Source organism: Orcinus orca, chromosome 18, assembly GCF_937001465.1.
Source record: "Orcinus orca chromosome 18, mOrcOrc1.1, whole genome shotgun sequence".
NCBI classification, from domain to species: Eukaryota; Metazoa; Chordata; class Mammalia; order Artiodactyla; family Delphinidae; genus Orcinus; species Orcinus orca.
This window is the reverse complement of record NC_064576.1, coordinates 45,481,587-45,507,878: the sequence shown is the minus strand read 5'-3', so window position 1 is coordinate 45,507,878 and position 26,292 is coordinate 45,481,587. Positions and strand designations below refer to the sequence as shown.

At 38.4% G+C, this 26,292-nt stretch overlaps 1 long non-coding RNA gene across 1 annotated transcript; it reads left to right on the top strand.

Annotated features, from left to right (window-relative positions):
• Window positions 1-1,592: 1,592 nt before the first annotated feature.
• LOC125961888 (uncharacterized) lies at window positions 1,593-10,050 on the top strand. The gene is made up of 3 exons (XR_007472987.1): window positions 1,593-1,726; window positions 7,858-7,966; window positions 9,730-10,050. It is a non-coding gene; the product is annotated as an uncharacterized LOC125961888 (long non-coding RNA).
• Window positions 10,051-26,292: the final 16,242 nt, after the last annotated feature.

The window sequence follows — 26,292 nt, the reverse complement described above, 5'->3', positions numbered from 1 at the left end:
GTGGGCGGCTTCCTCATCACCATGGGAACTGCTTTGTGGGAACTCTGATTTGGGCTGTGAAGGAAAGCTTCTTGAAGAATACTACTGGGGCGACCATCTCTTGGGAAGGACAAGTCTTTTCTCTGTGATTTTTCTCTCTATTTTTTCCCCTCTTCAGAACTTGCCTTTGCCTTGTTTTGCTGACATGTTTTAAAATATTCTCTCAGTGGACATTAAAAGCTAGAAAAGGCCTCACCGTGTTTAAACTTCCCTTTCCTCCTATGCACTTCCCTTCCCTGCCTGATCCTCACCCTGGGATTCTGCTTGCATCCTGGGCTCAGCGCTTCCCTGGGAAGCAGGATGGAGCTGGATACTGGCAGGTCAGGAACATCCACACAGTCTGATTTGAGGAGTACTGAGCCCGCCCACCTCCAAAGCTCTAAATTCAGTATTCTGGAACAGTAGCACTTTAAGCAACTTGCCTTTCAGCACAAAGAGGATCTCCAGATGAATTTGCACTTTAGAGGCTATAGTGCAAGGGGGAAAAGCTGGGTTCAGATCTAGGCTAGCTATTTGCCAACGGGGACAAGTTATTTTATTTTTTTAACCTCATTTTCTCATCTCTAAAATGGAGAAAATTACCCATCTTGCTCTTGTAAGCCCTATATTGGTGCTTTAGAGTAACTAAGATGTTGCAGAGGCTCAGACCAGACAGCATGCATTGGCTCCTCTTCAGGTGAAGAGCAGGCCCCTGAGGGTGCTGAATGAGAAACAGGGCTGAGGAGCTGGGGAAGAGCTAAGTCACCACTGAGGGAACACCTGGGTCAGCATGAAGGGAAAACCTGCCTCAGATGGGGAAGAGATATTGTGGGAGGAAAATCAAAGTGGAGTTGGTATTGCTAAGCGAGCTCCCTAAATGGAGCTGGAAGGCCATTGAGGAAGTGTGACTTATTATTGTCCTAATGAAGGTATCCAGAACATCTGCCAGAAACTCAAGATACTTAATAGAACCTTACCCTAAAATAACTGGTGACATCCTATCTACTTGTTGGACTCCCAACCCTAAAATAACTTGTGATTCCTTAAGGGTAAATATTTTCTGATTCATGTCAGAGTCTATCACAGTTCTCACCAGGCAACTTTTAACAACCTGTGGACAAAGGTCACCTGCCATTTCAGTAAACAAAGCATATTGCTGCCATAAAGCTATTGGCCACTGCAGCCACCACCACCAATGCACCCAGATGGGATTCAGGGTGGAGAAAAACAGGATACTGGCCCTAGATAGTTAAGATACCTATCAAAGGAATAATTTCAGTGAGCCCAGACTCTTGCATCTTTCATATATAGAAAGGCACTAAAATCATTAACTTGAGATGTTTGATTTTTTGTGATTAGCAATAATCTTTTGACGTTTGACTATGTTTTTTGTTTTGTTTTGTTCTTCAGCAAAAACTCCTGTATATCCTGGCTCTCCCTTACCTCTTTTGAAAAGTTCCTCAGAGCTATCTGAGAGGTTGTTTCCAAGCTATAACCCTCAGTAATGCCCTGAATAAAACATAATTCTCCACTTTTAAGTTGTGCGTTTTTTTGTTTTTGTTTTTTTCAGTTGATAGTTTTGGCAACCGGTGAAGGGATTCAGAGCAGACATCTCTCCTTTGCCTGAACTCTATGAAGATCTGGAACCTGGCACAAGCAGAGGCCTCTTGGGTCTGTCCGCCTCCTGAGGGAGTCCAGACAAATTTGTGTGAGTCTCTCCTGGTTTTCAGATGTCCCATTATTGGCTGATGATCCTAGGTTTTATTCAGTCGTATTAAATTCCTCTCTGGAGGAGTAAGTTATCCTTGAAACTTAGTTTCAAGAAGAGGTACCTGGGTTATCCTCAGTTGAAAGACACTGAGAAGATTTTTGCCTAATTTAGACAATGAGTAGGGTTGGTCTGGGTAATTAGATGGGAGACTGGCCTGGCATTTTTCCTTGAATGGGCTACTTTAATAGGGTTTGTTGGAATAAAAGTGAAGATATCTCATGAGAGCTTTCAACTGTGAATAAGGAACATCTTCTTCCCAGCTGATGAAGGCTTTCTCAGGGAACTGAGAAACTTTTGAAAGTGGTGGCAGCAAGTCCTCATACCATGCAGCTGTCCCTATAGAGAAACCCACTCATTTTAATTAAAAACTTGCTCTGCTGGGGACACACATGAGAGCTGGCCACTCAGTGATCTGAATACCCACAGTGGTCTTATACTACCCAAGAGAGAAACTGAGACATGTAAGGGGGTTGAAACTCCTAGAGGAGTTAAGCTCACAAAGAGCACATTGGTCCACTGCATGATCATCACTAGCAATTTATCTTGGCAGACTGACCTTGGAATGGAGAACAAAGTTTTCAAAACAAAAGAAAAGGAATGACAGATTGCCAGCTTCCAACTAATACCCCAGGCAGGCTTTTGTATGTATGTACAAAACTTATATTTGCAAGGAAATCTTGCCCTGAAAATGCCCAAGATGTGGCTCTTTTATTACATACACAGTTAAGTTAGAGAAAACTGGCTTCATAAAACATCTTCTCAGAATTCTGACCTTAAAGAAAACAAAAACCCTTTCATTTCTCTCCCTGTGTCTTTGAGATGTAAATGTTCTACCAGATCTTAGGCATTGTTTGCTGTTGTTGTTTTTTCCTTTTCTGTGTTTTGAGAGTTGATCTCTACCATCCAGAAAGTACACATATAGTGTACATTTGGCAGCCAGTCAAATAGACTGGGATTCTGAGCAGTGTTTTGTCTGGCTCTGCCAGCTCACAGGGGTCTTTGTCACCTTAACTTTTGTTGCATTACCTGTATAACAAAGGCCCTTTACTTTCTTAGGTGGTTTTGGGAGTAAACTTTCTAGATCTTGTGAAGGCTGCATCCATTGCACTCTCTTGTGGGGATGCCTCCTGCGACCTGAGCTGCTATTTAGATACATCTCATCAATGACCAGATGATAGACCCTTTAAATTGAAAAAATTTCTAAATTGGTAAATTTTTAGAGAGCCCTCATTATAAATAGCTGGTACCTATTGGTGAAAAAAACAAATTAGAAGAACATCATATATGTATCTATATATATAGATATATATTATCTATCTATATCTATCTATCTATATATATATAGTTAACCTAAGATCTCCCTTAGTTTAAAACAAATAAAAAACCAGTTTGAGAAGCCTTATTTGTGGTCTCCACTTCCCCTCAATGGGCCTTACAGATGCTAATAAAAACATTAGGATAATTAATGTTAACTGGGTTAACAGGGAAATAAGAGAAAACTGAAGAGAAAGTCTAGAGACTTCTTCCCAAGAAGGTGGAAATTTTAAAGGAACTCATCTCAAAAGAATAAAAATCTTTAGATGGTTATTAAGAAATAGGACATTAAATAAAATGAACATTAATGGGATTAAAACAAAAGGTTTTTATACAACATGACCTAAGGTTGGATGGGCCAAAGGGACTCCCTATTGGTCCCAACATTAAAGGGCCCCAAACAAGTTCACTCTATTGACTCCAGTTAAAATCTATATATTTAAAAGGCTGGAAGAAAATTACACTGAGATATCTGATCAACAATTGCTTGGGGCAAAAGGCCAATTAATCAAGTTAAGAGATTGACAAAAAGACCTGAGTCCCTCGGCTCAACCTTTCACTGGGGATCCCAAAGCCTTTATACAAAAATAGATAAAATGGCTGGGGAATTAAAAGGAAAGCTTCTACGATTCCTTATAAGACCAAAGCTTGCTGATGGGGTCTTAATGGAAACTAAAGTTAAAGGTATTAAAGTTGACAGAATTGAGAAAATTTATAAAAATTGGTATATTTAAATGGGCTTTATATAAAATGGTTACATTACTTTTGCTTAATTATATTGTGTGATAGACATTATGTCTCACTGGGGTGCTTCACCTCCCCTTGGTATTATAAGACAGGGCATATAAATGTGCCCTTCAGACAATAGTAATTAAAAATACTAAAAGAAAACAAAAGGATCACTTGAGCCTGCACAATATGAAATAAAAACTGAGAACTAATATTCAGGGGCTAATGAAAACAATAATAGAAATTATTTTGCTCTGGGTTTAACTTGTACCCTCAAAAAGAGGTCCTTTGTTGAATGCCTTGCGCAAAATTCCGAAAGCATGATAAATTGATCCTTAAAGTTCTAGAACAAAGAACTCTTGATTTTCAGTTTATTTGGGAATCTTCTCACTGATATAAAAAAGCAAATTAATGAAAATATAGTTGGGCAAATCAATCTTTTAATATCATTTATGTGGCAGACCAGTTCTTTGGGGAATTAAAGCAACTGTCTTTGTCTTGCAAATCAGAAATGTAGATACAGCCCACAATAACCTGAGACTGAGTCTAATTAGTTCAATCATGAAACCAAAGTTTTTTAAAAAAGGAAAAAAGTTCCCTTTTAAAACTCAAACCACTGGACAGACTCCCTAACACAAAATCTAATTCACAGCTTCCTTAAGAATTTATCAAGAACAAATATATATCTTAAAAGTCTTTTCCACAAATAGTAAAGACTTAGTCATCTGAGCAAATAAATTTAACGTATTCCAACTGTTCTTTAGAAACTAATACGTTTATATTGTAGGACCTGATTCATCACTAAATAAATGTTAAAGTGAAGCTATGAGATCTCTAGTTTTGTCTGTTTACATGTTTGTGTGCACATTATACATATGAGATGTCTCTATCTCTGGAAAATATTATCAAAATTAAATTTATAGAAGAATTCTATTTAATTGACTTAAAAGTGTTTACAAATTAAATATTTCTAAATATAAAGAAAACTGGCCAGAATGAATTTCAGGTTATCCAGGAAATATTCAATATTAAATTAATATTTTGCATTAAAACTAGCTTAAACTTATTGGGTTAATCAATATAGACATGTCTTACTTTTATTGTACCTAGGTTTACTAAAGGTCAATAAATTCATGTTATTTCTGTTACAGAGTTCTTTCAGAAAGGAGAAATTAACTTGGTATGATATTTTCATAAGTTATAAAATAATGGTAAATGGGATAAGAGTTTTCAGGTGAACTCTTTAGGAATAATTATGTTTTGGGTACATCTATCTAAAATAGTTTCTCCAGATTTTTGGTAACTTGAAATTTTAGAGTTTTACTAAGTTAAATGATGGGAACTCACTGAGTATCTAGGTCATTTCAAATAAGATGAAATACTAGAACATTAATTGCTAAACAGGTCTAAATTTACCTACTTTGTCTCCTTATGAGAGGGAAACTGAAGATGTTTAGGTTTATTAGACGCACATCTTATACCACATGGAGGAAAGAAATTATACTATGAAAAGGTGTACATTTCTAGAGGTTTTGGAATGTTCCTAAGTGTTTGCCAATCAAGAAATTCTGGTATGACAAACAGTTCACAATTGCTTGCTGCTTGTAGGTTTTTGCTGGAGATCAAAGTTTTTAAGGGTTAAAATTGTAATATGTAATTAAGGTTACTGAAAATAGTAAGGGAAACATTTTAGTTTGCAAGGAAAGTAGGATGTGTGTTTTCAGCAAAACAAGGTATGAAGAATAGAAATACATTTTGTTAAGGGGAAAGATTAATTTTGTCCTATAGCTGGTTATATCTGGATGGAAAAATGAGCAACAAACTAATATGGATACAGAAAGTTGTGGAAGGTTTATAGAAAGAGAGCCCTGAAAAAGGGTCCTTGTTCATGGTTAGGCTGAAACTGAATTGAACTGAATTAGGTAAATGAATTTAGTTATTGAGAGTGGGCTGGTGCAGGACTGGAGTTGGTTTCTCCCTCTGTTAAGAGAACAAAGTTTTCTTGCAATGTTGATCTACTTTTGATAACAGACTGTGAGTTTCTTTGCCTTCTAAATGATCTGTATTTGCCTTAAAGAAACTTTTATTGTCACTTTGGTTGAGTGAATAAGTATTGTTTCATAGTGACCTACGATCCTATTTGACCAACTGTTTCAAAAAACTTTTGAGGGGAATTCCCTGGCAGTCCAGTTTTCAGGACTCTGTGCTTTTATTGCTGAGGGCCTGGGTTAGATCCCTGGTCAGGGAACTAGGATCCCACAAGTCACACAGCACAGCAAAAAAATAAATAAAATTTAAAAATAATAAATACTTATTATTATTTATATAATTAATAAATATATTTATTATTATATAATAAATACTTATTATTATACTTGTTATTAAAAATAACAAATGAAAACTTTTGATAATATTTTTTGACAGACTTCCCAAATATCAAATTCTAATTAAGATTCTTTTGACCTCCAGCTAACTTTGAGTTGCTTCAAAGAGTCCCAGAAACATCTCAAAGAGAGATATAAACAATTTAGATTTATTTGGTACGTTAAGTCACATGGGAACCATTGTCAAAGAAGTGGTGATAAAAATCTTTGGTTATATTGTTTGGATAAATGTGCAAACAGATATTCCAAAATTTATGTGGAATTCCTAAAATTCTGTTATGTCCTGGTATAATATTATTAGTCATAATTCTAGTTATTATCTTAAAATGTATGTCACAGAAATAACCAAGTTTCTTGTCAATTGCATTGTAATCAGATATTTAACCATGGTATTTTAAGTCTTTTGTCATTTATAGACAATTACTGTTTTACTCTGATGTTTTTATAAAATTAAGATCTTCAAGAAGATTCATAACAAGGACTTTTTGACAAATATGAGTTTCTGATGATTCTTAGATCATATTACTGAACTGGTAAGAAATTATAAAATTCTAATGGAAAACCTGATGGTTCATCCAGATCAACAGGAATTAATTACATGGGACTGAATGAACTGATCAATATGATTTATTATTTTATGACATTTTTACTGAAAAATACTGGCATTTAATATTTGTTTTCCAGGAAAACTTTCCTCTTATGTTAACTATGACCTACAACAACTTGATAAAGTATATTTTTGTAAATAAAGATGAAACATTTATCTTTTTCTCTCTACATGATCCCTCCAGAATTTTGTTTCTCCAGCCAGCTCCCCTGTGGACTTGATGGCTTATTGCAATCAGATTACAACTAGTTATACTAAACATTGTTTTAATTTGTTTTCTCTTGTTTTCAAATTAGTTATGCCTTGTGCCTGTCTCTGCTGTACTGTGACTTTATTAATGTTACAGCTGTATTACTTATATCCGGTCTATTTTATAAGATTGTTGTCTCTTGCATTACCCAATGTGTAACCAGGCCTCCAACAAAAGTAATGATGGCTAAATGTCTCGAGGCAATCAATCACATATATAACTCTACATAGAATCATTTTAATAGTGCAACTCTAGATATGGGAAGAAGCAATAAGGGAAGACATTTCCTGAATCATAGTAGACTAGTAAGACAGGTGATCCAGAGAATTTTAGATTATAAACAGGGCCTAATCCAAAAATTAGCACTTGAGGGGTCTGTCACCAGAATGTTTGCCTGATCTAGGAATGAGCCTTCTTGGCATCATGGAACAAAATTGGTCATGAAATGCCTCCCAAACATTGGTCGAATTTATGACCAAGAGGAGGCACTATGGACCAAGAATGGTACCTGCCGTTTCAGTAAACAAAGGATATCATGGTCATAAAGCCAGCAGCCACTGCAGCCGTCCCCAACAGTGCACACAGAGGGGAATTCAAGATGGAGAAAAATAGTATTCTGGACCTTGATAGTTAACATACATTTCAAAGGAATGATTTCAATAAGACCAGACTCTTGCATCTTCCCATACATAGAAAAGCACTAAAATCATTAACTTGAGACGTCCGTTTTTTTTGTGATTAGCAATAATCTTTTAATGTTCGACTACATTTTTTCTTTTTTCAGCAAAAACTCCTATATATCCTGGCTCCTCCCTCACCTCTTTGGAACAATTCCTCAGAGCTACCTGAGAGGCTGTATCCTGGGCTTAAATCCTAAGCCCACCAAATAAAAGGTAGTTCTCAAATTTTAGGTTGTGCCTTTTTTCAGTTGACAAACCTTGTGGTCTTTATAAGCCCCTGACTCTTTCTATTCCCTGGAACTCTCTTTCGGTTTTACCTGAACCTGTGTCTCCTGAATTGCAATTCTTAAGACCCTGAATAAACTCTTTTCTTATTTGCAGCCTCCTGCATTGTGTTTTGGTTGACAGTATAGAGAAAGAGTTATGGAAGAAACACTTGTACAGCTTCATAATTTTACCAATCTTAAGGCACAAATATTGTATCAGATCTAACTGGCTTATTTTCTGTAGGTTGTCACATGTGTTGAATTAAGAATTTAGAAAATTGATAATGGAATGAATGTTTACTTTGCTCTAAGATGCAGTTTGATGTGGACATTTTTTGACAAAATCCAGTGTTTAATGATGTATACGAAATAGAGTTTTTCAAGAAAATACCAGTCTAAAACCCCATATGTTTAGTTTTGAAATTAAAAAATCTCTGAAAAATTTATTAATAAATTTGTGGCAAACATTTTTGGCATCAAAACCTCACCAGAGGGCTTCCCTGGTGGCGCAGTGGTTGAGAGTCAGCCTTCCGATGCAGGGGTCATGGGTTCATGCCCGGTCCAGGAAGATCCCACATGCCGTGGAGCGGCTAGGCCCGTGAACCATGGCCGCTGAGCCTGCGCGTCCAGAGCCTGTGCTCTGCAATGGGAGAGGCCACAACAGTGACAGGCCCGCGTACCGGAAAAAAAAACCAAACAACAAACAAACAACAAAAACCTCATCAGAAATGACACGAAGTTTCACATAGAACTTATTTATCCCACTTAGTGTCAATATTCATATTTCATGGTAGAAATATTAATATTTGATATGGATGCTGCTTCTGTAAAAAATTAATAAACAGAGACCTCAATTAAATAGACTTGAGAAACCGAATGGGGAGTGCTTACACCCTGCAACAATAGGAGAGCCCAACAGGAAGAAGAAAGAGTTTTTCTTTCCTGTCAAGGACTCAGCCAATGAAAAGCTGTGGACTCTGTTTACTATATCCCTTCCAAGTTCCTTTTTCTCTGTGAAAGCATTCTTCCTTCCTTGCCGGGACCTGTAGGTGGTTCAATAGGATTGCAGACCCTGAATTGCAATTCACTGTTGATTCTGAATAAACCCATCTTTGCTGGGGAAATATGTGACAGTCTATTTCAGGTCAACATTTCATATGCCATTTGAAGGTGTCATGTAATATAGTACTCTATTACTTTACTAACATCCAAAAAATTTCGAATTCAAAACACATCTGGCCCATAATGTTTCAGGTGAACTATTGTGGACATAGTTTCATCACAGTTAATTCTTTTTTTTTTTTTTTTTTGTGGTACGCGGGCCTGTCACTGTTGTGGCCTCTCCTGTTGCGGAGTACAGGCTCTGAACGTGCAGGCTCAGCAGCCATGGCTCACGGGCCTAGCCGCTCTGCGGCATGTGGGATCTTCCCTGACTGGGGCACGAACCCGTGTCTGCTGCATCGGCAGGCAGACTCTCAACCACTGCGCCACCAGGGAAGCCCTACAGTTAATTCTTGAATGTGGAAAAAATTTAGTATAATTTGTAAGACAACGTTGGTGTGTGTGTGTGTGGGTGTGTGTGTGTCCTTTTACAAACTAATACCAATATTTTTCCTACAACTTTGCAAAACATCAGGAGCATTTTTTCACATGCTCTGTTATCATATGAGATACAGATATATTATCCATCAAATATATCTTTTTTTTCAGGATTCATAATTCTACTACCATAATCACTATGCTCAAGTATTAAAGAAAGAACACCTGAATAGATCTTCGTCCCAGGATCTTTTGCTTTACCTCCATTCTTACTCCAGTGAACTATCTGGACAACCTAGAAGAAAACTAAGTGTACTTGTAAGTCTCAGCAGTAGAGTGGATCTTGGCGGAAGACACTCCATAGTGTAGCAGAACTGGTTATAGTGGAACTTGGTAGAATACACTTTAGTTGTAGAGTACAGCTTTGGAGATGGCAGTTGGAAGTTTGACTCTCATGTCCACCACTCCCTGACGAGACATTGTTCACAGGTAAGCCTCAGTTCAGAGGGCATAATAATCATACCCACTGGGAGGGTGGTTGTGAGGCTTAATGGAAGTAGCTACATATCAGATGGTAACCGCTCTGGCAAGAGCCCAGTCTAATCATCCAGTGTCCAGCATTTTATTTATTTATTTATTTATTAAAGATTTATTTAATATTTATTTGTTTATTTTTGGCTGTGTTGAGTCTTATTTACGTCAGGCGGGTTTCTCTCTAGTTGTGGCACTCAGGCTTCAGGGAGTGTGGGCTCTGTAGTTTGGGGCATGCAGGCTCTAGTTGAGGCACAGGAGCTCAGTAGTTGTGGTGTACGGGCTTAGTTGCCCCATGGCATGTGGGATCTTAGTACCCTGACCAGGGATCGAACCCACGTCCCCTGCATTGTAAGGTGGATTCTTTACCACTGGACCACCAGGGAAGTCCCCCTGCATTTTGTAAAATTGAGGTATAACTGACATAACATTATGTTAGTTTCCAGTGTACAACACAATTTGATATTTGTACATATTGCAAAATGATTACAACAATAACTAGTTAACAAACATTACCTTTTTTTTCTTGTGATGAGAACTTTAACAATTTCTTTGACCACTTTCAAATATACAATACAGTATTATTAACTATAGTCACCATGTTGGACATTACATCTCCATGACTTTTTCATTTTATAACTGGAAGTTGGTACCTTTTGACCAACTTTGTCCGTCTAACCCCTCCCCCCCTCACTCCCCACTTCTGGCAGCCACCAGTCTGTTCTCTGTATCTATGATCTCGGTTTTTCCTTTTTTTAGATTCCACATATAAGAGAGATCATACCTTCAGTGCCTGGCATTCTTGGCTCTAAACTGAGCCCTCTCACATGTCCAATATCAATGATGTCCCATATATGACAACTATCCCATACTCAGGGACTACAGGTTTCACTATTCCCCCTCAAACCCATTGTCTGTTATGCTTTATGCTCCAAGGAATCACCTGTTGCCACTTACTCCCAGTCTTTTGCTGTCTGAATGATCCACTTGTTTTGTATTGTCAATTTCAATTCTCTGCTGTGTGTCTTCACCCACTGAGTGGACCTTATCTTCTTTCTCCCTAGTGAGGGTCAAAAGAAGACCTAATAAAGTTTACTGAACAAATTTCAGGAGAAAAAGCTTAATACTGCTTTATGATCCAAAATTAAAATTCTCGAATTGCATTGTATATTCTAAAGTACATTTTAACAAATAGCAAGGCAGAAGTTGCCAGGTTTTTAAAGTACTAAACAGCAACTTATTGTCTTTTGAGAATTCATTTAACTAGCACTTTCTAACAATATATGAAAAATTTGATTTTATTATTAAATTCAGATGCAATTTCATTTAAAATTATGACATTTAAATATATTGTTTTAAAGTGGCTAACTGCAATTAAATTTCTTACAAACTTTATGGTTTAAGGAAAATAGAGGCAAAAATAAATTTTAATTTCCATGTGTACTGTAAAATCAATTAAACAAATTAAAAAATACCAAAGGAAATCTTGCAGATATTACGCTTCTGCAAATAGAAACCCAAATCCTGCTCTACAGCTGAATGTTTAAACCCTAGTTTCCCCGCTAACTTGTTGTATTAGTAAGAATAAGAGAGGTGTTAATGAATCCATCCATCTGTCCATCCATCATTTTATTCATTCAGTCAGTCACTAGTTAAAACTTAACATTTAAAAAAATTTTTTTAATTAAATTTTATTTTTTTAATAGATCTTTATTGGAGTATAATTGCTTCACAATACTGTGTTAGTTTCTGTTGCACAACAAAGCGAATCAGCCATATCCATACACATGTCCCCATATCCCCTTCTTCTTGAACCTCCCTCACATCCTCCCTATCCCAACCCCGTAGGTCATCGCAAAGCACCCAGCCGATCTCCCTGTGCTATGCTGCTGCTTCCCACCAGCCAACTATTTTACATTCAGTAGTGTATATATGTTGATGCTACTCTCACTTCGCCCCAGCTTTGCCCTCCCACCCCATTTCCCAAGTCCATTTTCTGTGTCTACCTCTTTATTCCTGCCCTGTAACTAGGTTCATCAGTACCTTTTTTTTTTTTTAGATTCCATATATATGCATTAGCATATGGTATTTGTTTTTCTCTTTCTGATTTATTTCATTCTGTATGACAGACTCTAGGTCCATCCACCTCACTACGAATAACTTAATTTCATTTCTTTTTATGACTGAGAAATATTCCATTGTATATATGTGCCACATCTTCTTTATCCATTCATCTATCTATGGACATTTAAGTTGATTCCCTGTCCTGGCTATTGTAAATAGAGCTGCAATGAACATTATGGTACATGTCTCTTTTTGAATTATGCTTTTCTCAGGGTACATGCTCAGTAGTGAGATTGCTGGGTCATATGGTAGTTCTATTTTTAGCTTTTTAAGGAACCTCCATACTATTTTCCATGGTGGTTGTATCAATTTACATTCCCACCAACAGTACAGGAAGGTTCCCTTTTCCCCACACCCCTTCCAGCATTTATTGATTCTAGATTTTTTGATAATGGCCATTCTGACCGAGGTGAGGTGATAGCTCATTGTAGTTTTGATTTGCATTTCTCTAACAATTAGTGATGTTGAGCATCTTTTCATGTGCCTCTTGGCTATCTGTATGTCTGCCTTGGTGAAATGTCTATTTAGGTCTTCCGCCCATATATATATATATATTTTTCACACACACACAATGTATTTTATTTTTAAAAGAGATAAATAAACTGACACCAAGCATTGTAAATGGATGACCACAACAAAACAACGATTGCAATTACCAAACATGAAACACACTCATACTATGTCATAATATTGACATTCAGTCCAGTAATCCTCCACTTTAACAGCTCCTTTACTTTGCAGTGAAAATTGATTTGTGTATTTTTTGCCTCTCAGTCCTTGTGGGATTTATTATTATTATTATTCAAACAGAAAGCCACAAAAATTATAATCATCCTCATCAGTTCACTCAGTCCCATGTAATTAATTTTTTGTTTTCATCTTGATCTTTTGTTAGGACTTTTATGAATTCATCAGTTTTCCATTAGAGTTCTGAAAATGCTTATTCATTCAGTTCAGCAGTATAGTCAGTTACCAGAAACCTGTACTTGTCAGAGTCTTTTCCATGAATTCCTTGAAGATGAAACCCTTTTATAGGAACATTTTTGCAAAAGCATCAGAGTACACCCAGAACTTTCTGTAATGACAAAAGACTTAAAAATGACCACGGTTAAAGTTCATAATAATGCAATTGACAAGGAAATTTAGTTACTTCTGAGATATACATTTTAAAGTAATAACTAGAATTATGACTTATGACATTATACCAGAACATATAAGATTTTTAGAAATTTCATGTAATGTCTGAAACATTTATATTAACATATTTCCATAAAAATAACCCAAAGAAAGTTTAATATTAGTTGTTTTTTTGTTTGTTTGTTTTTTATACTGCAGGTTCTTATTAATCATCAATTTTATACACATCAGTGTATACATGTCAATTGCAATCCCCAATTCAGCACACCAACATCCCCACCCCACCACGGTTTTCCCCCCTTGGTGTCCATACGTTTGTTCTCTACATCTGTGTCTCAACTTCTGCCCTGCAAACGAGTTCATGTGTACCATTTTTCTAGGTTCCACATACATGCATTAATGTATGATATTTGTTTTTCTCTTTCTGACTTACTTCACTCTGTATGACAGTCTTTAGAACCATCCACGTCTCAAGAAATGACTCAATTTTGTTCCTTTTTATGGCTGAGCAATATGCAATTGTATATACGTACCACAAATTCTTTATCCATTCGTCTGTCAATTGGCATTTAGGTTGCTTCCATGACCTGGCTATTGTAAATAGTGCTGCAATGAACATTGGGGTGCATGTGTCATTTTGGATTATGGTTTTCTCTGGGCATATGCTCAGTAGTGGGATTGCTGGATCATATGGTAATTCTATTTTTAGTTTTTTAAGGAACCTCCATACTGTTCTCCATAGTGGCTGCATCAATTTACATTCCCACCAACAATGCAAGAGGGTTCCCTTTTATCCACACCCTCTCCAGCATTTGTTATTTGTAGATTTTCTGATGATGCCTATTCTAACTGGTGTGAGGTGATACCTCATTGTAGTTTTGATTTGCATTTCTCTAATAATTAGTGATGTTGAGCAGCTTTTCATGTGCTTCTTGGCCTTCTGTGTGTCTTCTTTGGAGAAATGGCTCTTTAGGTCTTCTGCCCATTTTTGGATTAGGTTGTTTGTTTCTTTAATATTGAGCTGCATGAGCTGTTTATATATTTTGGAGACTAATCTACTGTCCGTTGATTCATTTGCAAATATTTTCTCCCATTCTGAGAGTTGTCTTTTCATCTTGTTTATGGTTTTCTTTGTTGTGCAAAAGCTTTGAAGTTTCATTAGGTCCCATTTGTTTATTTTTGTTTTTATTTCCATTAATCTAGGAGGTGGATCAAAAAACATCTTGCTGTGATTTATGTCAAAGAGTGTTCTTCCAAAGTTTTCCTCTAAGAGTTTTATAGAGTCCAGTCTTGCATTTAGGTATCGAATCCATTTTGAGTTTATTTTTGTGTACGGTATTAGGGAGTGTACTAATTTCATTCTTTTACAGTTTTCCCAGCACCACTTATGGAAGAGGCTGCCTTTTCTCCATTGTGTATCTTTGCCTCCTTTGTCATAGATTACTTGACCTTAGGTGCGTGGGTTTATCCCTGGGCTTTCTGTCTTGTTCCATTGATCTGTGTTTCTGTTTTTGTGCCAGTACCATATTGTCTTGATTACTGTAGCTTTGTAGTACAGTCCAAAGTCAGGGAGTCTGATTCCTCCAGCTCCGTTTTTTTCCTTCAAGACTGCTTTTGCTATTCGAGGTCTTTTTTGTCTCCATACAAATTTTAGGATGATTTGTTCTAGTTCCGTAAAAAATGCCATTGGTAATTTGAAAGGGATTGCATTGAATCTGTAGATTGCTTTGGGTAGTATAATCATTTTCACAATATTGATTCTTCCAATCCAAGTACGTGGTATATCTCTCCATCTGTTGGTATCATCTTTAATTTCTTTCATCAGTGTCTTATAGTTTTCTGCATATGGGTCTTTTGTCTCCCTAGGTAAGTTTTTTCCTAGTATTTTCTTCTCTTCGTTGCAATGGTAAATGGGAGTGTTTCCATAATTTCTATTTCAGACTTTTCATCATTAGTTTATAGGAATGCCAGAGATTTCTGTACATTAATTTTGTATCCTGCTATTTTACCAAATTCATTGATTAGCTCTAATAGTTTTCTGGTGGCATTTGTAGGATTATCTACGTATAGTATCATGTCATCTGCAAACAGTGACAGTTTTACTTCTTCTTTTCCAATTTGGATTCCTTTTATTTCTTTTTCTTCTCTGATTGCTGTGGCTAGGACTACCAAAACTATGTTGAATAATAGTGGTGAGAGTGGACATCCTTGTCTCATTCCTGATCTTAGAGGAAATGCTTTCAGTTTTTCACCACTGAGAATGATGTTTGCTGTGGGTTTGTTTTATATGGCCTTTATTATGTTGAGGTAGGTTCCCTCTAGGACCACTTTCTGGAGAGTTTTTATCATAAATTGGTGTTGAATTTTGTCAAAAGCTTTTTCTGCATCTATTGAGATGATCATATGGTTTTTATTCTTCAATTTTTTGGTATGGTGTATCACATTGATTGATTTGCGTATATTGAAGAATCCTTGAATCCCTGGGATAAATCCCACTTGATCATGGTGTATGATCCTTTTAATGTGTTGTTGGATTCTGTTTGCTAGTATTTTGTTGAGGATTCTTGCATCTATGTTCATCAATTATATTGGTCTGTAATTTTCTTTTTTTGTAGTAGCTTTGTCTGGTTTTGGTATCAGGGTGATGATGGTCTCCTAGAATGAGTTTGGTAGTGTTCCTCCCTCTGCAATTTTTTGGAAGAGTTTGAGAAGGATGGGTGTTAACTCTTCTCTAAATGCTTAATAGAATTCACCTGTGAAGCCATCTGGTCCTGGACTTTTTTTTGTTGGAAGATTTTTCGTCACAGTTTCAATTTCATTACTTGTGATTGGTCTGTTTATATTTTCTGTTTCTTCCTGCTTTAGTCTTGGAAAGTTATTCCTTTCTAAGAATTTGTCCATTTCTTTCAGGTTGTCCATTTTATTGGCATAGAGTTGCTTGTAGTAGTCTCTTAGGATGCTTTCTTTTTCTGCTGTGTCTGTTCTAACTTCTCCTTTTTCATTTCTAAGTTTATTGATTTGAGTTTTCTCCCTCTTTTTCTTGATGAGCCTGGCTAAAGGTTTATCAATTTTGTTTATCTTCTCAAAGAACCAGCTTTTAGTTTTATTGATCTTTGGTATTGTTTCGTTTGTTTCTATTTCATTTATTTCTGCTCTGATATTTATGATTTCTTTTGTTCTGCTAACTTTGGGTTTTGTTTGTTCTTCTTTCTCTAGTTCCTTTAGGTGTATGGTTAGATTGTTTACTTGAGATTTTTCTTGTTTCTTGAGGTAGGCTTGTATAGCTATAAACTTCCCTCTTAGAACTGCTTTTTCTGCATCCCATAGGTTTTGGATCATCGTGCTTTCATTGTCATTGGTCTCTAGGTATTTTTTGATTTCCTCTTTGATTTATTCAGTGATCTCTTGGTTATTTAGTAATGCATTGTTTAGCCTCCATGTGTTTGTGTTTTTTATGTTTTTTTCCCTGTAATTCATTTCTAATTTCATAGCGTTGTGGTCAGAAAAGATGCTTGGTGTGATTGCAATTTTCTTAAATTTACTGAGGCTTGATTTGTGACCCAAGATGTGATCTGTCCTGGAAAATGTTCCGTGTGCACTTGAGAAGAAAGTGTAATCTGCTGTTTTTGGATGGAATGTCTTATAAATATCAATTAAATCTATCTGGTCTATTGTGTCATTTAAAGCTTCTGTTTCCTTATTTATTTTCATTTTGGATGATCTGTCCATTGGTGTAAGTGAGGTGTTAACGTCCCCCAGTATTATTGTGTTACTGTCGATTTCGTCTTTTATAGCTGTTAGCAGTTGCCTTATGTGTTCAGGTGCTCCTATGTTGGGTGCATATATATTTATAATTGTTATATCTTCTTGGATTGATCCCTTGATTATTATGTAGTGTCCTTCCTTGTCTCTTGTAACATTCTTTGTTTTAAAGTCCATTTTATCTGATATGAGTATAGCTACTCCAGCTTTCTTTTGATTTCCATTTGCATGGAGTATCTTTTTCCATCCCCTCACTTTCAGTCAGTATGTGTCCCTATGTCTGAAGTGGGTCTCTTGTAGACAGCATATATATGGGTCTTGTTTCTGCATCCATTCAGCAAGCCTGTGTCTTTTGGTTGGAGTATTTAATCCATTCATGTTTAAGGTAATTATCGATATGTATGTTCCTGTGATGAATTTTCTTAATTGTTTTGGGTTTGTTTTTGTAGGTCCTTTTCTTCTCTTGTATATCCCACTTAATGAAGTTCCTTTAACGTTTGTTGTAGAGCTGGGTTGGTGGTGCTGAATTCTCTTAGTTTTTGCTTGTCTATAAAGCTTTTGATTTCACCATTGAATCTGAATGAGATCCTGCTGGGTAGAGTAATCTTGGTTGTAGGTTCTTCCCTTTCATCACTTTAAGTATATCGTGCCACTCCCTTCTGCCTTGTAGAGTTCCTGCTGAGAAATCAGCTGTTAACCTTATGGGAGTTCCCTTGTATGTTATTTTTCGTTTTTCCCTTGCTGCTTTCAATAATTTTTATTTGTCTTTAATGTTTGCTAATTTGATTACTATGTATCTTAACATATTTCTCCTTGGGTTTATCCTGCCTGGGACTCTCTGCTCTTCCTGGACTTGGGTGGCTATTTCCTTTCCCATGTTAGGGAAGTTTTCGAATATAATCTCTTCAAATATTTTCTCTGGTCCTTTCTCTCTCTCTTCTCCTTCTTGGACCCCTATAATGCTAATATTGTTGCGTTTTTTGTTGTCCTGGAGGTCCTTTATGCTGTCTTCATTTCTTTTCATTCTTTTTTCTTTATTCTGTTCCACAGCAGTGAATTCCACCATTCTGTCTTCCAGGTCACTTATCCGTTCTTCTGCCTCAGTTATTCTGCTATTGATTCCTTCTAGTGTAGTTTTCATTTCAGTTATTGTAATGTTCATCTCTGTTTGTTCTTTAATTCTTCTAGGTCTTTGTTAAGCATTTCTTGCATGTTCTGGATCTTTGCCTCCATTCTTTTTCCAAGGTCCTGGATCATCTTCACTATCATTATTTTGAATTCTTTTTCTGGAAGGTTGCCTATCTCCACTTCAGTTAGTTGTTTTTCTGGGCTTTTATCTTGTTCCTTCAACTGGTACATAGCCCTCTGCCTTTTCATCTTGTCTATCTTTCTGTGAATGTGGTTTTTGCTCCACAGGCTGCATGATTGTAGTTCTTCTTGCTCCTGTTTTCTGCCCTCTGGTGTATGAGGCTATCTAAGAGGCTTGATGGAAGTTACTGGTGTTGGGTAGAGCTGGGTTTGCTCTGGTGGGAAGAGCTCAGTAAAACTTTAATCCACTTGACTGCTGATGGGTAGGGCTAAGTTCCCTCCCTGTTGGTTGTTTGGCATGAGGCAACCCAACACTGGAGCGTACCTGGGCTCTTTGCTGGGGCTAATGGCAGACTCTGGGAGGGCTCCCACCAAGGAGTACTTTCCTGAACTTCTGCTGCCAGTGTCATTGTCCCCACGGTGAGCCACTGACACCCTTCGCCTCTGCAGGAGAGCCTACAACACTGGCAGGTAGGTCTGATTCAGTCTCCCCTAGGGTCACTGCTCCTTCCCCTGGATCCCAATGTGCACACTACTTTGTGTGTGCCCTCCAAGTGTGGAGTCTCTGTTTCCCCCAGTCCTGTCAAAGTCCTGCAATCAATTCCCACTAGGTTTCAACGTCTGACTTTCTTGGAATTCCTCCTCCTGTTGCCAAACCCCCAGGTTGGGAAGCCTGACGTGTGGCTCAGAACCTTCACTCCAGTGGGTGGACTTCTGTGGTATAAGTGTTCTCCAGTCTGTGAGTCACCCACCCACTGATTATGGGATTTGATTTTACTGTTATTCTGCCCCTCTTACCATCTTATTGTGGCCTCTCCTTTGTCTTTGGATGTGGGGTAATTTTTTGGTGAGTTCCAGTGTCTTCCTGTCAATGATTGTCCAGCAGCCAGCTGTGATTCTGGTGTTCTCGCAAGAGGGAGTGAGAGCACGTCCTTCTACTCTGCCATCTTGGTTCCTACTCAAAACTTAACTAACTTTTGAGATTGCTAGATTATAAAGGAATTAACATTATGAGACTATTCTTACAAAGTTTAAGAAAGAAAACGAGGTATGGTGCAATTGAAGAAGAATAGAGTTCTTTGAACTTGGTGGTAGCAATTGGAAAGGTAGAGATCATCTTTAAAGGAAGAAGGACAGAAAAAAAACAGGGGCTTTGAAAGCAGAAGACCTGAGTTAAATCCAGTGCTACTCTTTGCTAGCTATGTGACCCAGGGCAACCTGCTAAAACTCTCCAAGCTTTAATTACCTTGCCTATAAAATGGGAGATATAGTTTTACCTCACAAGTTTGTTCTGAAGATTAATTGAATTAAAATAAGCAAATCACAGTACTTTGCACATAGTAAGTCTCAATAAATTCCATTTGTACCCCACTCAACTGATTTCTTTTAGTTCTGATCTATGTTATTAATATTTAAGTCTTTGGATTATTTCAGTTATTCAGTCATTTAAACATTCATTGAATACATACAATACACCTGGCACTGTGATAGGTGCTGGGAATCTAAAGATAAATAATTCAAAATCCCTCCTGCTGGGTATAATCATTTACAAGAGGAGAAATACAAATAAATAAATTAATAGAGTAGAGGATAATAGAAGAATAGAACAGTGCAGGGGTTCAGAAGAGAACACATTGCCCCTGCCTGGAAGGTGAGGGCAGGTATATATCATAGATCTGTGGCTTCCTTGGCAACTGCTACTCCATAAATGTGTCCAAATGGAGACTTTTTTCAACCAAACAGTCCTAGTAATTCTTTAAAGAATTCTCCCATTTATTAGACACCAGTGAAAAGTGATAAGGAAGTCCCAACCACAGGGGAAGGCAGAATTGCCAAGTCCAAGTGCCTGGGTCAGTATCCGTGTTCCATTCTTTATTAACTGTGTGCCCTTATGCAGGTAATTTAGCCTCTCTGAGCATGTTTCCTCACCTGGAGATGATAATTGCACCTACCTCATTGACTACTAAAAGAAGAAAATATTATGTGAAACATTGAACTCTGTGGTATTAAGTAGTCAGTATTAGCTGTTGTCTAAGAATTCTCACAAACATTAAAATAGATGGTTTCTTATTTAAAAAACATGTTCCATTTATAACAGCAAAAATAAAAAGGCCCATTCAAACCTGTTACTCACAAGTTCTCTGAGTTACCTGCTCTCCCTCTGTGTGACACACTGCTACTTTGGGGAAGCAGCAAGAAAACGAAAAACTCTACGGAAAGCTCTACTATTCCCTGTCCTCATAAGTTCACTCACAGAAACAGTTACCCCGCTATAAAGTGGGAAACTGGTCATACTTAGGGAGGTCCTAGGAGTGGAAGCCTCTGTGAAAGTGCCTCTTTGAAGGACATAATTGTGTTTTGATTCAAAGTTTAGTTATGACCATTCTGAACACGATTTCCCACGAGTCTCTACAATATAAGCTCTTTTGAGATTACATTTATTTACTTTTTTGGGGGGGACGTGGGTCTCACTGTTGCGGCCTCTCCCACTGTGGAGCACAGGCTCCGGACGCGCAGGCTCAGCGGCCATGGCTCACGGGCCCAGCCTCTCCACGGCATGTGGGATCTTCCCGGACTGGGGCACAAACCTGTGTCCCCTGCATCGGCAGGCAGACTCTCAACCACTGCGCCACCAGGGAAGCCCAAATTTATTTACTTTTTATTCTTCCCTACCACGTGGCATGATGCCTGATACATAAAAGATGTTCCCAAATGATGGTTAAACGTAAAAGTAAAGTTATATATATGAATGCAACCTGCACCAAAGCCATGTTCAGGAATAATTTATTTAAAAAAAATTTTTTTTTAATCACTTTTTAAGTTGAAGTATTTAAATGCAAACATGTCATTCTCTGGTACCAGCTGGGTGTGTGGTTCCTTTGGCTTTGTTTTCACATCCCCGGTAAACTGGACATGGACAGAGACACACACATACTTGTTCTTTGTTGTTTTAACAGCACATGGTGCTGGTGGTTGAGGTTTGGCTTTGGTTTTCGGTGTCACAAAGTCGGCTCCTGGACTGCAGTACGACTCCGAGCTCAGAGGCAACAGGGACAGATGCCAAAGCCTTAACTTGCGAATAATCTCTGCTTCCTCCTCTCAGGAGCTCACATAATTCATGGATCTGGAGAGGCCTGCCACACCTTTCAGCTGTATTAGGTTGTAATTCATCGTCAGAACCAGAAGATTCCAAATGTAAAGGCCAAACTACTCGGAAGCTGCTCTAACGAAATGATTCTGTGGCCTAGGGCAGCTACCAACCCTCCAGGTGGGCCCGAGCAACTCACAAAACATTTTACCCCCAAAGCGTTGTGAATAGTATTACCCATTCTTACAGGCCATCAAATACAGGTTGGGCTTGACTCTACTGTCAAAGAAGAGGGAGGACTTTGGCTCACAGTAATGATTGCATCCTACCCGCACCCCCCAACCCTCTAGGTGCAGGACCCAGGTCGGTCCCTGACTGCACAGGCTTTTCTTGGCACAGACAGCAATGGCTTCGGGCCGCTTTCCATTTGTCACTTGCCAGCAGGCTGCAGCCAGTGTGCAGTTCAAGTGCCTGGCTTGAAAGCGTTCCAGCGTAGTGTGCTGTGGGTTTGAGGTTTGTCCTCACTCGTTCTCACTGTGTGTGGGAAGTTCCCCTGGGAAATGAGGTGGTGGCTTGGCATGCCAGACTTTTCAACGATCTTCCGCTGTGGGTCTGAGGCCAGCTCCACCAGCAAGTGGAAAGTGGCCAGGCTCTCTGAGGAGGCCTCTGCCAGTTATTTTCAAATGCAGTTCAGTGTGTGTTCCCTTCTTCCAATTCTCAAGTCTGAATAGGGCAAGTTGTTTGTCTCTTTTTCTTTCTTCCTTCCCTCCTCCCTCCCTCCCTTCTTTGTTTTTTTTTTTTTTGGCCACGGCATTGTAAGTCCCAGTTTGCATTTCCTGATTATATTCCCTTTGTCAAATTTGCAACATAACAAATTTCAGATCCGGCAGCATCACCTGTTAAAAATCTCCTTACCAGTAAATACTTGTTAAAGGACTCCATTTCCCACTTCCCTCCCTGTTCAGGGTTTTATTTCTAATTAGCATTCAAATATTTCCTTTATTAACATCAGAAATTTAACTATGTACATATTTGAAACCTGAATGCATTAACTCTATAGATCCCTTGAAAATGCTGTTTGCCAGGTGTGCAATCACAGTGAATGTGCAAAAATGTCACACAATTAGTTTTTAAAGCTTACCTTAAAACATACTGAGGAACTAGCTTTTTAGGTAGAGAAAAATAACTCCCTAGGCATTAGAAGAAACAAGGAAAATGCATGAAATGAGTGAGAAATGAAGAGGATTATATTCAAAGGAAAGATATTTGGGAGAGGGAGACCTTAAAAGGAAGGAAGGAAACAGAGACTTTCCAATGCAAACATGAGCAGATTTCATTTGTCAAGAAAGGCGCCGGTCAGAATGGCCATCATCAAAAAATCTAGAAACAATAAATGCTGGAGAGGGTGTGGAGAAAAGGGAACCCTCTTGCACTGTTGGTGGGAATGTAAATTGATACAGCCACTATGGAGAACAGTATGGAGGTTCCTTAAAAAACTAAAAATAGAACTACCATATGACCCAGCAATCCCACTACTGGGCATATACCCTGAGAAAACCATAATTCAAAAAGAGTCATGTACCACAATGTTCATTGCAGCTCTATTTGCAATAGCCAGGACATGGAAGCAACCTAAGTGTCCATCAACAGATGAATGGATAAAGAAGATGTGGCACATATATACAATGGAATATTACTCAGCCATAAAAAGAAATGAAATTGAGTTATTTGTAGTGAGGTGGATGGACCTAGAGTCTGTCATACAGAGTGAAGTAAGTTAGAAAGAGAAAAACAAATACCGTATGCTAACACATATATATGGAATCTAAGAAAAAAAAAAAAGGTCATGAAGAACCTAGGGGCAAGACGGGAATAAAGACACAGACTTACTAGAGAATGGACTTGATGACATGGGGAGGGGGAAGGGTAAGCTGGGTTAAAGTGAGAGAGTGGCATGGACATATATACACTACCAGGTGTAAAACAGATAGCTAGTGGGAAGCAGCCGCATAGCCCAGGGAGATCAGCTCGGTGGTTTGTGACCACCTAGAGGGGTGGGATAGGGAGGGTGGGAGGGAGGGAGTTGCAAGAGGGAAGAGATATGGGGACATATGTATATGTATAGCTGATTCACTTTGTTATAAAGCAGAAACTAACACACCATTGTAAAGCAATTATACTCCAATAAAGATGTTAAAAAAAAAAAAAAGAAAGGCAGAGGCTGCTGGCTCTTCCTCCACTCTTGTGTTTCCTGGGCCTTGTCTATCCTGATTCAGTCACCCCTCTTCTGCATGTACATAATCACCTCCTCCTTGTGAGTCTGTTTTCTTATGTGTTTAATTTTATGCTTCAATTATCATCATGATTTATTAAGGTTTCTCTCACTAGACTACAAGCTCCTCAGGGGCAGGAATCATGACAATTTCTAGGACTACTGGTACGACTAGGGTTAGTTGTTGGGAGGGTAACAGTGTCAGTGGATATGACCCCCTTCAAAGGAGGACTTCTATCCTGGCTGCCACAGTGCTGTCAGTCAACAGCTTCAGCACTCAGCCCATCTGAAACCAAGGTCACATCATTCCTGGGTGGTCGATCTGCAGTGACAGGGGCCACCATCCTGGGTCAGCTTGGGGGAACTCTGAAGGGCCGCTCTAGCTCCAGAGCTTCTCTGTGGGCTTGGCTGAGCTCTCGGGGGCCTGCCTCACCACTCGACTTTTCTCTGTGTCCACTTCTGTTTCCTCCCCTCACTTCCACAGATGTTTGTCCCAAGGGCACTCACCAGTGAAAGAGTCATGAAGAACTCCACCGGCAATCACTTTTAGCTGAGGATACAAAATAATTAGGAAGTGGAGGTAGAGATTTTAGGGGGAAGTATTTTATTATCTTACATAGTGTGGAGTTCTAGAGGAGTATAAACAAATGTAAAGACCAAGAAAATAGTGCAGTCTGCTGGAAAGAATAATCATCAGGGAGTCCCCAGACTCAGTGCTCACGCCGGCTTTATTAAGAACTGACTGTGTGCCATTGGGATGGTCACAGCATGCCCTGGGCATCCATCCCTCCTCTTCTTCAAAGGGAAGGAGTTGGAACAGAATATCCCCAAAGTTTCTCCCTTAGAAGAAACAACTTGGCTGTGAGCAAAAGGTTTTCAAAGATGACCAGAACTGTACATCCAGGTGCAAACCTGAAGGAAAAGAAAATGTACCATTCAGAGTTGGAGGTGACGATGTAACATCCCTCTGAGACTGTCATTCTGACAACTTGCAGATGTGTGTGAAGAGAGATTCCTTTGATAGCTGCTTGTCTAGAGGTAACAGATGCCTTTCAAGAGGAATGAGGAGAGAGGACGAAGAGGGCATGGGCTGGCAGACAGTGGAGATTAGGATAGAAGCACCATGGGAGAGTAAATCAGATCATAAAAAACATAATCACTGACATTTAAAATGAAGAGATTGACAAAGAGGGACATTTTTCAGTCACTTAAGTAAAACATTGCCAGTCAAGAAGTTTGGCCCCAAATGAATGTTGGAATCTTATTCAGTTTATTTCATTTTGGTTTCAGGATCCTCTGGTTTATAGGTTAACTTTGGTCAAAACAATAGTCATTCAGCAAATAATTAAATGCCTGCTTTTATCAGCTAGGCTTCTTTGATGCACTTGATAAAGGAACAAAATATAAAAGAATTTATGGTCAAGATAGAAGGTGGCTCACAGAATAGAAGGCAAAGCTGAACCAAGTAGGCCTCCAAGACAAGACCCAGGGAAGCTCCAAGGGTCTAACAGCAGGAGCTAGAGAGAGACTTTCCTGGCATCCATGCTTCCAACCTTTTCACCCTGTGAAGATTTAACTTTCCAGGAAAATGGGAAAATGACAAACTTGAGTCAATTCTCACACCTTGGTGGGAAGGATAGGACCCCTTGACTGACAGTCCTACCACAATTGCATACACTGGGGCCATTCCCCAAAGGAAAATCTATGTTCTGTAACCAAAAGAAGGCACAAAATACAGATGCTTGGCCAGCAAAAATTTCAGATGTTCTTCCCCTCTAGGTATTGCTCCAGTAAATGGCATATGTTGGTGAGAGGCATGGACATGAGCCTTGTTTTCAGGGAGCATATAGTCTAGTAAGAAAGTACAATAAGTGTATGACAGATACTGTTAAATCACTACTTACAGCCATTCCGAGCCTAGCTTTTTTTTTTTTTTGCACAATTCTACAGTTTGGCAAACACTTTCCAAGACTCTCTAGCAGCTAGGAATGGCCAGGTGACATAGTTTTGGCCAATATATATGGGCAGATGTCTGTAAGAGGGTTCAGGGGGAAAAAAAAACAAACAAAACCTTTTGCTTTCTCTGGTAAAAGGGACAGATGCCTCTGGCACTGTTCTTTCCTCTTTCTTCCTACTTGAGACATGATGTCGGGTGCCACAGCAGCCATTTTGTGTCCATGGGGATGAAACAAACATCAATTAAAATAGTGGAGGAGAAAGAATGAGCAAGCCTAGAGTCTTAATAGCATCATTAAGAGGCTTCCTTGTTATTAGTAATTCACTGTTTTTTTGCTACTTGCAGCTGAATGCATTTCTACCTGATATACAGAGAACCTTATTTAAACTATGAAGTCTGGGATGGAATTTCTGAGGAAGTGAATGGGATATAAATAGGTGTTATCTAAGTAGCAGGTGTGAATTGGAAGGAAAAGATGAGCATTCCTGGTGGTCTAGGAGTAGGAACATCTGTGCCCACTTCCTACATAATACATATGGCCTGGACCAGGCTAAC